The 12,887-nt window shown below is 42.0% G+C and overlaps 1 protein-coding gene across 2 annotated transcripts in view; it reads right to left on the bottom strand.

Annotated features, from left to right (window-relative positions):
- ANTXR1 (ANTXR cell adhesion molecule 1) overlaps positions 1 to 12,887 on the bottom strand; it is a 207,805-nt gene that overhangs the window by 161,120 nt on the left and 33,798 nt on the right. The gene's annotated exons all lie outside the window — the stretch shown is intronic.

Raw genomic sequence — 12,887 nt, 5'->3', positions numbered from 1 at the left:
TTAGTCTACCTCAGTCATGGTTTGCTCATGTCATGCTATGCAAACCAGTGATTTATTTCCCGCCATTGAAGTTCTTTGTAACTCCCTTTCATCTCTATTGAAGGGAGTTTGTCAGCAGGTTTATGGCTACTAATTGACTGCCAACACTCGGTAAGGCACTTATACCCTTTTGTCCCTTTGTGGCCTTTTTTTCATCTCTAGGAAATGCTATATTTTTTTTTAATATGCAAATTAGGTGATATATGGCTGAGAAGATAATCGTGTGTGTCAAGAGGGGCATAGCTGCCCATGATGAGAACATAGTCCTACCACTTTACACTAGTCAGACCACACATGGAGTACTGTGTACAGTTCTGGGCTCCTGTGAACAAAGCAGACATAGCAGAGCTGGAGAGGGTTCAGAGGAGGGCAACTAAAGTAATAACTGGAATGGGGCAACTACAGTACCCTGAAAGATTATCAGCATTAGGATTATTCACTTTAGAAAAAAGAAGACTGAGGGGAGATCTAATTACTATGTATAAATATATCAGGGGTCAGTACAGAGATCTATCCCATCAGCTATTTATCCCCAGGACGGTGACTGTGACGAGGGGACATCCTCTGCGTCTGGAGGAAAGAAGGTTTGTACACAAACATAGAAGAGGATTCTTTACGGTAAGAGCAGTGAGACTATGGAACTCTCTGCCTGAGGAGGTGGTGATGGTGAGTACAATAACGGAATTCAAGAGGGGCCTGGATGTATTTCTGGAGCGTAATAATATTACAGGTTATAGCCACTAGAGAGGGGTCGTTGATCAGGGAGTTATTCTAAGATTTGGAGTCTGGAAATATTTTATCCTGCTAAAATGGGGGAAATTGGCTTCTACCTCACAACAGTTTTTTTTGCCTTCCTCTTTCAATTTTGCAGGATAATAGGCTGAACTGGATGGACACATGCCTTTTTTCTGCCATGCAATCTATGTTACTATGATTTCTCTCAGGTGCTGGGAGTCATTAGGTAGCTATAAATCTGCTGACACACTGAGGAAGGAATGGCCACCACTCTGACAATCTAAGAACAAGCTAAGAATCTGTTATGTCCCTGGTGACAAGTCATGGACGACCATTCCATTGAGGGACAGGAAAGATGCATTCTTGGCAACAGTACAATGCTAACTGCTGGAATCCCCGGAATCTGTATTTTAAGACTGTATTTTGCTGTTAGTACCATATTGTTAGCATGTCCTTATACAGCAACCAAGAAAAGTCAAGTAATACTAAAAATATGTTATTTGATCACGATGTAGGAAGATTATCACAGTTTCAATCAGCAGAATTAAAAACATTCTGAAGTGTTATCTCCCCTGGAAAGTTCTACTTATCATGACCTCAGATGTTTGGACCTTTAAGGACACAGAGTGTCAGAAGGACAATGAATCCCAGGCCTCCATATCCCCTACAGTACACTGTTTATTCCAGTCATGCTGGCCAACTTTATAGCTGAAATACATCATGTGGATTTAATGAGTTACCATAAATATTGCGAGCTCTGAGCTGCTGACTGAGCAGATCCTTCAAACATTGCTGCCAAAGCATGCAGAGTAAGAATAGGAGACGGTAAATTCCACTCCATAAGTAAAGTGATAGCAGCAGTGATACTGTGCGGACACACTGTGTTCCCCTTGGGGTCCTTGCGTTACTTTCTAAGGACACTTTAAGAAGCCAAGCGCTCCAGGTGGCAAAAAAATGGAAGGCTTAAACATAGGCAGATATTAAACTTATTGCCACAGTGCCAGTCTGATGTAGGGACAGCCAATATAGTTATACCAGCCTATATTAATATCTATTAAACACCTAGAAATTGTACAACTGCATGTTTAAAACTGAAGTTACAATAACCTCTGAGACTTGCCCCCAAACAGCTGGAGAGCCTAAGGCTGCCAAAGTAAAATAATTATATGGAGGCGTAATTAGGCTGCATAGCAAGTACAGTTATTTTCAGTTTTAACTTTAAGGAGTCAACCAGACAACCATTTTCATAAATAGCAACAGGGTGCAAATTTTTGTAATTCGCCCTGTCTCCCTATTCTGCCTGTCTGATTGTAGAACTTGCAAATGGAAGTGATCAAGATGTAAGAGAACATGTCATAGAATTCAATTTGGAATCGATAAGATGTAATTTTACACACAGGAGAACATTTTCTAGATGAGAGGATTAAGATGAGCCAGGAATATAGACATAAAATATGGAGAGATAGCAGTCACGCCTTGGTCCTGTGCCTGAGATGGTCCAAAGACCTTCTGCCTTGGCCTAGTAATGTTTTCAGCTAAACCACTTCACACACTGATTGTATACAGCTCATCCTTCCTGCTGAGGCTAGCAAAGAAGAAAAGTTTTTGGACACCAGAAGAAACAATCCTAAACTCATTCCTATATTTGACCAGAATGGTACAATTATAGGATGCATCAATCTGAAATGGGGCCTAGTACACAATTTATGCTAGGAATCCCAATATAGTAAACACTAGACCAGTGCATTTGTATCAGACTAGTTAACAGTCCCATCTAGTATTGGGTGAACTTTTAGAAATTCGATTTGGCTGAATTGGTCAGGCAATTCAATTCGGGCACAAATAAATTCAACCCAAATTGAAAGTGTTCCAATTACCCTGAAAAGTTGTGGATGACATTCTAGGGTCTCCGAGGACTGTATGCAACTCATTTAAAGCTCTTTAACGCCAAGCCAGTATTAGTTAACTTAAACTGACAGCGATATATAGGGCTATGGGTAAGCAGATGGCTGCTGGTGGTAACAAACTGCCTCTTTAAAAGCATGCTGCACTGTGGTGTTTTTTATGTTTTTTTTCTTAAATGGTTCAAAAGAAGCTTCACTTTTTGGCATTTTTCTAATCTGAAAAATGGCCATTTTGAGATATTTGCCCAAATCAAATCACCCAAAATTTGGGTTCCAATTTTAATTTTTCTTTCTTGAATTTGAGTTTAGAATAAATTTGTTCCTCTCTATTCCCATGACACTGTATTCTGTAAAGGGCGCACAGAATGATAAAGACTTCCCGTTTTTCAGCAGTATTGCAGGATGCATACATTTAGGAGCCGGTAAGAATGTGGCACATACTGCACTTAATTCATCAAAATATGACAGCAAATATTAACTAGCTAAACATGTTAGACACCTTTTGTTATACCATCTCATAGCTGGCAAAATACACCCTATTGTTTTGTGGAAACCTTTGGATCACAGCAAATGTAAATGTGGCATGGTTTATGACTTATCTTACCCAGGTTCCTTTTTCCTTCACACTTTTCAAAACTAGGCGGAAAATGAAAACTTAAAACAAAGTGTACACAAGTGTTCTTCCTCATCTTTCTTCTTTGCTCAAGATATCCAGGGATGAGATGACCAATAATAAAAAAATAAAAATGCATTAAGCTACATGCACACTGAGGATCCAAAAAACACGGATGGCATCCATGTGCGTTCCGCAATTTGTGGAACGGCACGGACAGCCATTGATATAACTGCATATTTTTGTCCGTTTTGCGGACAAGAATAGGACATGTTATATTTTTTTTGCGAACCACAGAACGTAGCAACGGATGCGGACAGCACACGGAGTGCTGTCCGCATCCTTTGTGGCCCCATTGAAGCCAAAACGGCGGCTCAGATGCGGACCCAAACAACGGTCGTGTGCATGAGGCCTTACACAGTAATGACATTTTTTTATTTTCCATTCCTCTTGAGATATCTTGAATCACTTGTATTTGGCGCACGGCATGAACTCCACTTTTGTGCCGCATTTTCTTAGTAAATCTTCCCCCCTTCCCAATGTCTTTACAAACTGTAAAAAAAGCTGAAAATTTGACCAAAAGCTGTTCATGATGAGTCATTCCCTGTGACAAAAATGATCTTTTCTAAGGCATGGTTCACATCTGTGTCACAGGCTCCCTTAGGGACCTCAGTCAGAGATTTGCTAGACCAAATTGTGTGATCGTTGATGTGAATAAGGCCTAAAATGTGAATTCACTGCAAATCTCAAACCTGGGAAAACTATTCTACTATATAGTCTCAGTGTACCTAGACCATGCTGCATGCAAAGTGTAACATTCTAATAATAGAGAAGTAAAAGAGATCTATGGGGGTTACAGAAACAACCAAGCATGCCCACCGATCAACATCTACCAGACATTTTTGGCATATCCTAAATTTAATCAGCCAGGAAGATGACTAATAATGGTGTTGTTCTAAAATCTAGAGCCCTTAGGTACATGAATACTACACTGACCTACAGGTAGAGCTAAGAGGTCTCTGCACTTACAAATACTACTGGCTTTGTTGATCCTTCACATCCCAGCAATCATTAACCAATTTCCTGGACAGAATACGATGAAGTAATGTCCTTCATAGAACAAAAGATGATCATAACATTAGATCATCGCTTGGTGTATAATATGCTAAATGCTATTGAACAATCATTTTGGCTGCAGATTTCAGTGTTAAGATTGTTTGGGTCTGTATTATGGCGTTGACTCAACCTTCAGATTCTGGAAAGGAGGGAGGGATGGGTTACTCATGTAATATTTGGTCAGTGTAGAGATGACCATAGACATTGTTTAAAAATAACTTTGCCCAGTTGTAAATGTGAACTGCAGGACAACTTTTCCCATGTTTATGACTATCTGTGTTACTTATTATGGAATGGTGCAATCAATGAATTTAAGGCAACATGAACATATTATTTTGCAGAGCACAATATAGTATTAATGGGCATGCAGTGAATCCAAGGAGGGCTCAATGTTCTTGAGGGCTGCTTCCTCTTCTGCACTCAACAATAACCGCTGCCAGTATCTGCACATTCGCCAAACGCCTTCAGACATCACAGAGTGTTCTGCTGCCAGGACACCAGAGACTATCGCTAATCTGACGTGGAACCTACAGAGCCATTATGGGAGCAGTCAAACATTAAATATTATCCTTTGAAATGTATTTGCTCCTGCGCAGCTCACACATGGACATGTCTGTTCCTCCAGAGCCTGAGATGTCCTCTGTAGCTGTTGTGCTGTCCACTCTGACTAATACTGTAGATGATAGCAAAAAGGTTCACAGCAGCATGTCCGGTGTGACTATTTATTAGGAACCCAGAGTGCACACACAAAGAGATACGACATTTCGGCTACGCAGTAGCCTTTATCAAGTATACAGATACAAAAAAGTGGGCAATCATATATACACCAGAGTGGCCACTCCTGTGACATAGTAAAGCCAATCAGCTGAGGGCTCAATCAAATCAACACATGTGTAACAATTAAAATGGCCTGAGCTCCAATCAGGCTGTCTATAGTTAATGATAAAAGCAATATGTAACAGATATCTCATTGAATACCATCCAATTGCCTCAGCTATGTTAATATCCCAAGTCGGCGTCTCAACAAACCTATTGCGCATGTCAGTGACGACATCACGTTTTGATGTGGGCGTGCCGCCGTCAAAGAAATCAAAGATGCAGCCGCACCTAATTCCGTAGCTACATCACATACAGCCAATTAACGCTCGCATATCAAGTCACATGCGTAGCGCGTCATCGGCACACGTGACCGTCACATGACCATTGAAAGATCCTAGATCCACCTTAACATAAAGAAAGCATATAAACCTTATATACAGTACAGACCAAAAGTTTGGACACACCTTCTCATTCAAAGAGTTTTCTTTATTTTCATGACTATGAAAATTGTAGATTCACACTGGAGGCATCAAAACTATGAATTAACACATGTGGAATTCTATACATAACAAAAAAGTGTGAAACAACTGAAAATATGTCATATTTCTTCAAAGTAGCCACCTTTTGCTTTGATTACTCCTTTGCACACTCTTGGCATACTCTTGATGAGCTTCACCTGAAATGGTCTTCCAACAGTCTTGAAGGAGTTCCTAGAGATGCTTAGCACTTGTTGGCCCTTTTGCCTTCACTCTGCGGTCCAGCTCACCCCCAAACCATCTCGATTGGGTTCAGGTCCGGTGACTGTGGAGGCCATGTCATCTGGCGCAGCACCCCATCACTCTCCTTCATGGTCAAATAGCCCTTACACAGCCTGGAGGTGTGTTTGGGGTCATTGTCCTGTTGAAAAATAAATGATGGTCCAACTAAACGCAAACCGGATGGCATAGCATGCCGCTGCAAGATGCTGTGGTAGCCATGCTGGTTCAGTATGCCTTCAATTTTGAATAAATCCCCAACAGTGTCACCAACAAAGCACCCCCACACCATCACACCACCTCCATGCTTCACTGTGGGAAGCAGGCATGTAGAGTCCATCCGTTCACCTTTTCTGCATCGCACAAAGACACGGTGGTTGGAACCAAAGATCTCAAATTTTGACTCATCAGACCAAAGCACAGATCTCCACTGGTCTAATGTCCATTCCTTGTGTTCTTTAGCCCAAACAAGTCTCTTCTGCTTGTTGCCTGTCCTTAGCAGTGGTTTCCTAGCAGATATTCTACCATGAAGGCCTGATTCACACAGTCTCCTCTTAACAGTTGTTCTAGAGATGTGTCTGCTGCTAGAACTCTGTGTGGCATTGACCTGGTCTCTAATCTGAGCTGCTGTTAACCTGCGATTTCTGAGGCTGGTGACTCGGATGAACTTATCCGCCGCAGCAGAGGTGACTCTTGGTCTTCCTTTCCTGGGGCGGTCCGCATGTGAGCCAGTTTCTTTGTAGCGCTTGATGGTTTTTGTGACTGCACTTGGGGACAGTTTCAAAGTTTTCCCAATTTTTCAGACTGACTGACCTTCATTTCTTAAAGTAATGATGGCCACTCGTTTTTCTTTACTTAGCTGCTTTTTTCTTGCCATAATACAAGTTTTAACAGTCTGTTCAGTAGGACTATCAGCTGTGTATCCACCTGACTTCTCCACAACGCAACTGATGGTCCCAACCCCTATTTATACGGCAAGAAATCCCACTTATTAAACCTGACAGAGCACACGTGTGAAGTGAAAACCATTTCAGTTGACTACCTCTTGAAGCTCATCAAGAGAATGCCAAGAGTGTGCAAAGCAGTAATCAAAGCAAAAGGTGGCTACTTTGAAGAACCTAGAATATGACATATTTTCAGTTGTTTCACACTTTTTTGTTATTAACACAATTCCACATGGAATGTTACATTTCTTGTCACTGTATGGGTGAACAAAAGTGTTCCCTTTTAGCATGTTCCCACAATTACAGCAACCCAAACATGGGAAATTTCCTGTCTATCTGGGCTTCAGATAGGTCCGGCCCCCTCTCCTAACATCACCTATGTCGGTCTTAATAAGCTTGTCATGCAAATTAGTGCCCCGTTTGTATGCCATCAATGGCGGATTGTCAAATTCGCTTACTGTAGGTAGGCCCCAATGTAAAATGTGCCACTCCCTTCTCAAAATCTGTGCTATGTCAGCTCTGTGAGTGCCATAGGTGGATACAAACGGGATACGTCCTACAAACCGGATTCCAAAAAAGTTGGGACACTATACAAATCGTGAATAAAAACTGAATGCAATGATGTGGAGATGGCAAATGTCAATATTTTATTTGTAATAGAACGTAGATGACAGATCAAACGTTTAATCCGAGTAAATGTATCATTTTAAAGGAAAAATACGTTGATTCAAAATTTCACGGTGTCAACAAATCCCCAAAAAGTTGGGACAAGTAGCAATAAGAGGCTGGAAAAAGTAAATTTGAGCATAACGAAGAGCTGGAAGACCAATTAGCACTAATTAGGTCAATTGGCAACATGATTGGGTATAAAAAGAGCTTCTCAGAGTGGCAGTGTCTCTCAGAAGCCAAGATGGGTAGAGGATCACCAATTCCCACAATGTTGCGCAGAAAGATAGTGGAGCAATATCAGAAAGGTGTTACCCAGCGAAAAATTGCAAAGACTTTGCATCATTCATCATCAACTGTGCACAGCATCATCCGAAGATTCAGAGAATCTGGAACAATCTCTGTGCGTAAGGGTCAAGGCCATAAAACCATACTGGATGCCCGTGATCTCCGGGCCCTTAAACGACACTGCACCACAAACAGGAATGCTACTGTAAAGGAAATCACAGAATGGGCTCAGAAATACTTCCAGAAACCATTGTCAGTGAACACAATCCACCGTGCCATCCGCCGTTGCCAGCTGAAACTCTACAGTGCAAAGAAGAAGCCATTTCTAAGCAAGATCCACAAGCTCAGGCGTTTTCACTGGGCCAGGGATCATATAAAATGGAGTGTGGCAGAATGGAAGACTGTTCTGTGGTCAGATGAGTCACGATTCGAAGTTCTTTTCGGAAATCTGGGACGCCATGTCATCAGGACTAAAGAGGACAAGGACAACCCAAGTTGTTATCAACGCTCAGTTCAGAAGCCTGCATCTCTGATGGTATGGGGTTGCATGAGTGCATGTGGCATGGGCAGCTTGCATGTCTGGAAAGGCACCATCAATGCAGAAAAATATATTCAGGTTCTAGAACAACATATGCTCCCATCCAGATGTCATCTCTTTCAGGGAAGACCCTGCATTTTTCAACAAGATAATGCCAGACCGCATTCTGCATCAATCACAACATCATGGCTGCGTAGGAGAAGGAACCGGGTACTGAAATGGCCAGTCTGCAGTCCAGATCTTTCACCTATAGAGAACATTTGGCGCATCATAAAGAGGAAGGTGCAACAAAGAAGGCCCAAGACGATTGAACAGTTAGAGGCCTGTATTAAACAAGAATGGGAGAGCATTCCTATTTCTAAACTTGAGAAACTGGTCTCCTCGGTCCCCAGACGTCTGTTGAGTGTTGTAAGAAGAAGGGGAGATGCCACACAGTGGTGAAAATGGCCTTGTCCCAACTTTTTGGGGATTTATTGACACCATGAAATTCTGATTCAACATATTTTTCCCTTAAAATGGTACATTTTCTCAGTTTAAACTTTTTTACCGTGATTTATGTTCTATTCTGAATAAAATATTAGAAGTTGGCACCTCCACATCATTGCATTCAGTATTTATTCACGATTTGTATAGTGTCCCAACGGTTTGTACATTCATTCTCCTAGGAGAAGCTTGAAAGGTGGACACTCCGTCAACCAAGGAGACCCTGATCCTCGACCTGTGTAGCAACCTGCCTGGATATCTTCTGTTGGAGAATTTATTACACATCTCATCAATGCGGTTCATGAACATATCGTCATCAGATACCACTCGTCCTGCACGCAGCATCTGGCTCCAAGGTAAGGAGTCAAGCATGCGGTGTGGATGACTACTGTCATATCTTAAAAGATTGTTCCTATATGTGGGCTTCTTGTACAGATCAGTTTTTAACTCACCTCCCTCCAGGTATACCCAGACATCAAGAAACTGCAACTCCTCCGAAGAGGCCGTCACAGTGAATTAAAGTCCGGGTACCCCATTGTTGAGATGTTGGTGGAACTCATTCAAGGAGTCTATCGAGCCACTCCAAATCATAAAAATGTCGTCGATATAGCGCCACAAGCACAGGATCCACTGATGAAATTGAAAATATTGGCATAAGTTGGTGCCACGTTGGACCTCATGGCCACACCGCGTATCTGTTGGTAAAAGGTGTTGCCAAAGAGAAAATAATTCCTCTTGAGGACCAACTCTAGGAGGTCGAGGGCAAAATGGCACGCATCAAGAGTGAGTCCCGTGCCGGCCAGAGCCACATCGACGACATTTAATCCATAATCATGCATAATGGACGTATACAGAGACACCACATCAAAGCTTACCAGATAAAAGTGGGCTGGTAAAGTGATCTCACTTAATTTCGTTAGAAAATGTCCCGTGTCTCCGACATAGGAGGGAGCTGAGGTTGCGTGGACACGGAGCAGTCTATCCAAAAATATGGCAATATTGCTGAAGATAGATCCCCTGCCAGACACAATGGGTCTGCCCGAGGGTCAACCAATCGCTTGTGTATCTTAGGGAGGACATAAATCAGCGGGGTGATGGGAAACGGTACTTTAAGAAACTGACATAAGTCTGAATCAATAATGCCTTGTGCACGTGCTGTGTCAACAATATTCGTCACCACCCTGGCAATCTCCCATTTAGGGTTCTGTTTCAGTATTTCATAAACCTCAACATCACCCAACTGCCTATGTATCTCCCTTATGTATCTGTCCGTGTCCATAACAACCACAGCTCCCCCCTTGTCGGCTGGTTTGATAGTGATGTCTCTGTTTTGTGTCTGTGCCTTGAGGGCTTCCCTTTCTTTATATGACATGTTAGGAATTTTAATGTAGCTGCCTGCTATGTTTTTGCAAACTTCTGATCTCTTTGGTGACTATTTGGATATAAGATTCCACAATATGATTTTTATGTGGAGGCATGAAGTTGCTCTTGTTACTTAACTTCTTTGCTGGGTGTACCCCTGTTGCTGACATTATTATCAAAAAATGCTTTTAATCTAAGCCGCCTGAAAAAACATTGTAAATCAAGTTCCATCTCGAACAAATCAGTATTTGCCATGAGGCAAAAAGACAGTCCATGTCCCAAGACATTGATCTCGTCGCTGTTCAATTCAATAGATTATATATTCACCACCAGAATATTTACTTCTTGTGCATACGTCTCGTCACTCTCTCCCGTGCTCCCTGATTGTAACCCGAGTATATGAGTGGAGGCTGGTCTTTTCTGGACTCTGTGATGTTTTCTGCTGCCACGTCGTAGTTTCCTCCTGCTGCGTGAGATCTTCCTAAAAAAACAGACTTGGTGGATTCATCAGTTGACTCTGAATCACCTGTTGTAAAGCCAAAGTGACCTTGATCAAATATCTTCTTTCTACCCCGCCTTCTTGGGGGTCTATTGCGAGATTGTTGGTTTTGCCAATTATATATCCGTCCAGACTGGTAGTCCTCCAGATCACAGTGCCACTTATCTCTTTTGGTTTTTTCAATCTCAATTTTGTGTCGTTGGACATGTTGAGTGGTCTTCTCTTTGTGAGCCACAAAATTGTCTGCAGACAACAGACTCTGGATCTGCACCTCCAGAGTGGCAAGGATTTTCTTGATGCTCTTAGCCTCTTTCTGCAAATATTCGATGACCGAATATCAATTCAAAGGAATGTTTATTGTTAACAGACTCAAACTTTTTACAAAATTCCTCATTGTTGGGAAAGAGGTTAGGGCGGAGATGTGATCTTAAACCCCTGGGCACTTGTTGTGCTTTATAGTATTCTTTATAGCATTATAGTATTATAGTATTGTGCTTTATAGTATTCTCTCAGCGTGCAATTCGATGGTAGTGAGTCTCTTCGACTCATTTTCAAATTTTCTTTTCATGGCGGAAGTGTCTTCCCTTCTAACTTCAAGTGAAACATACCGCGGAAGTTCCTCATTGAAGCGCATAGTGGAACGCATCATTCACCACTTAACCACTACTACGGAAGTTTTCCATTAAAGCGCATTGTGGAACGCATTATCCTATACACCGGTCACATGGTTACTACTTGATCACGTGAGACGCCGCTGAGTCACGTAGGACGCCGCTGTTTGACCACAAGACCGCACGGGACGCCGTGTTAGGTCCGGGCGGCAGATTAAGAAGCTGAACACCGTCCAGGGAGCGTTAACGTACTAACTACCACCTATTCAATTTATATGGAATGAACCACTTGAATATTTCATCATTGATTTTGCTATCTGTACATTGACTTTGTTGGCATGGTACCAACGCAATTTCATCAGGTCACCTTACAGTGGTTATCTGCCAGTCCATCCATTGAGACGGTCATTTTATGTTTATGTTTTCGTTTACACATTGTATTGTATGATGTTTATTTATATGCTCATTTTATGACATTTTATTATTTGACATTTTATTATATAATAAACCCTATTGTTGTCCATCTTACTCAGATATTTGAGTGACCCTCCATTTTTTTTGACTATGTGTTGATTTGATTGAGCCCTCAGCTGATTGGCTTTACTATGTCACAGGAGTGTATATATGATTGCCCACTTTTTTGTATCTGTATACTTGATAAAGGCTACTGCATCGTATCTCTTTGTGTGTGCACTCTGGGTTCCTAATAAATAGTCACACCGGACATGCTGCTGTGAACCTTTTTGCTATCTACTACTGTTACTGGGACTGCTGTGGATCTGTGGTCCTATCGCGGATGGTGCATTCCGGATTGGTCAAGACTCAAGAGGTCCATTTGTGCTGCTCTGCAACTTTCTTCTATCGCTAATACTGTAGATGGGGGTCATGAATGGGGCCTCCCTTGATTGATTTGGAATTTGCAAGTATGATGTTCGAAATGGGTATTTCAAACCATACAATTCTTTATAGTCGCTTTGGTTCAGGGTTGAATAATTGCAAAATAGATGTGTGTACATGGTGCATTTTTTACTATTGACATTATTTCTGTCTTCATCATCTCAGCCCAGCAGCCACCAGTCCACAGCGGTGCTGGGGGAGAACAGGAGTAGTGTATGTGCCAGTCATATGGCTGTTTTTGGAGGGTTGCCCTGCTGAGTGGCCAAGCCCTGAATGGTTGCCCTATAAGAGAGAGGGTGCACTGAGTCAATCAGGGTTCTGACACAGCAGCCAATCATCCAGGGATTTAAATTGGGAAATGACTCTAAGTCAGAGCCTGTGATTTCATATGTATCCTTGCTCCTGCTACTTCATTTGTACATTGTACTACTCTAAGCTGATTTGGTTATTATTGACCCTCCGGGTGAACTGATTTGCTTGTCTCTGGATTAACCCCTTGTCTACTGATTTGGTTTGCACCAACTTTGCTGGTTCTGACTCTGCTTGCTGATTACTCTTCTGTATCACTTGGTCATTCTTATAGGTCTGCTACTAGTGAGCATCCATTTTCTGCATTCT

The sequence above is a fragment of the Bufo gargarizans genome, chromosome 2, assembly GCF_014858855.1.
Source record: "Bufo gargarizans isolate SCDJY-AF-19 chromosome 2, ASM1485885v1, whole genome shotgun sequence".
Taxonomy (NCBI): domain Eukaryota; kingdom Metazoa; phylum Chordata; class Amphibia; order Anura; family Bufonidae; genus Bufo; species Bufo gargarizans.
Note: the sequence above shows the minus strand (reverse complement) of the source record. Positions and strands in the feature narration are given on the sequence as shown.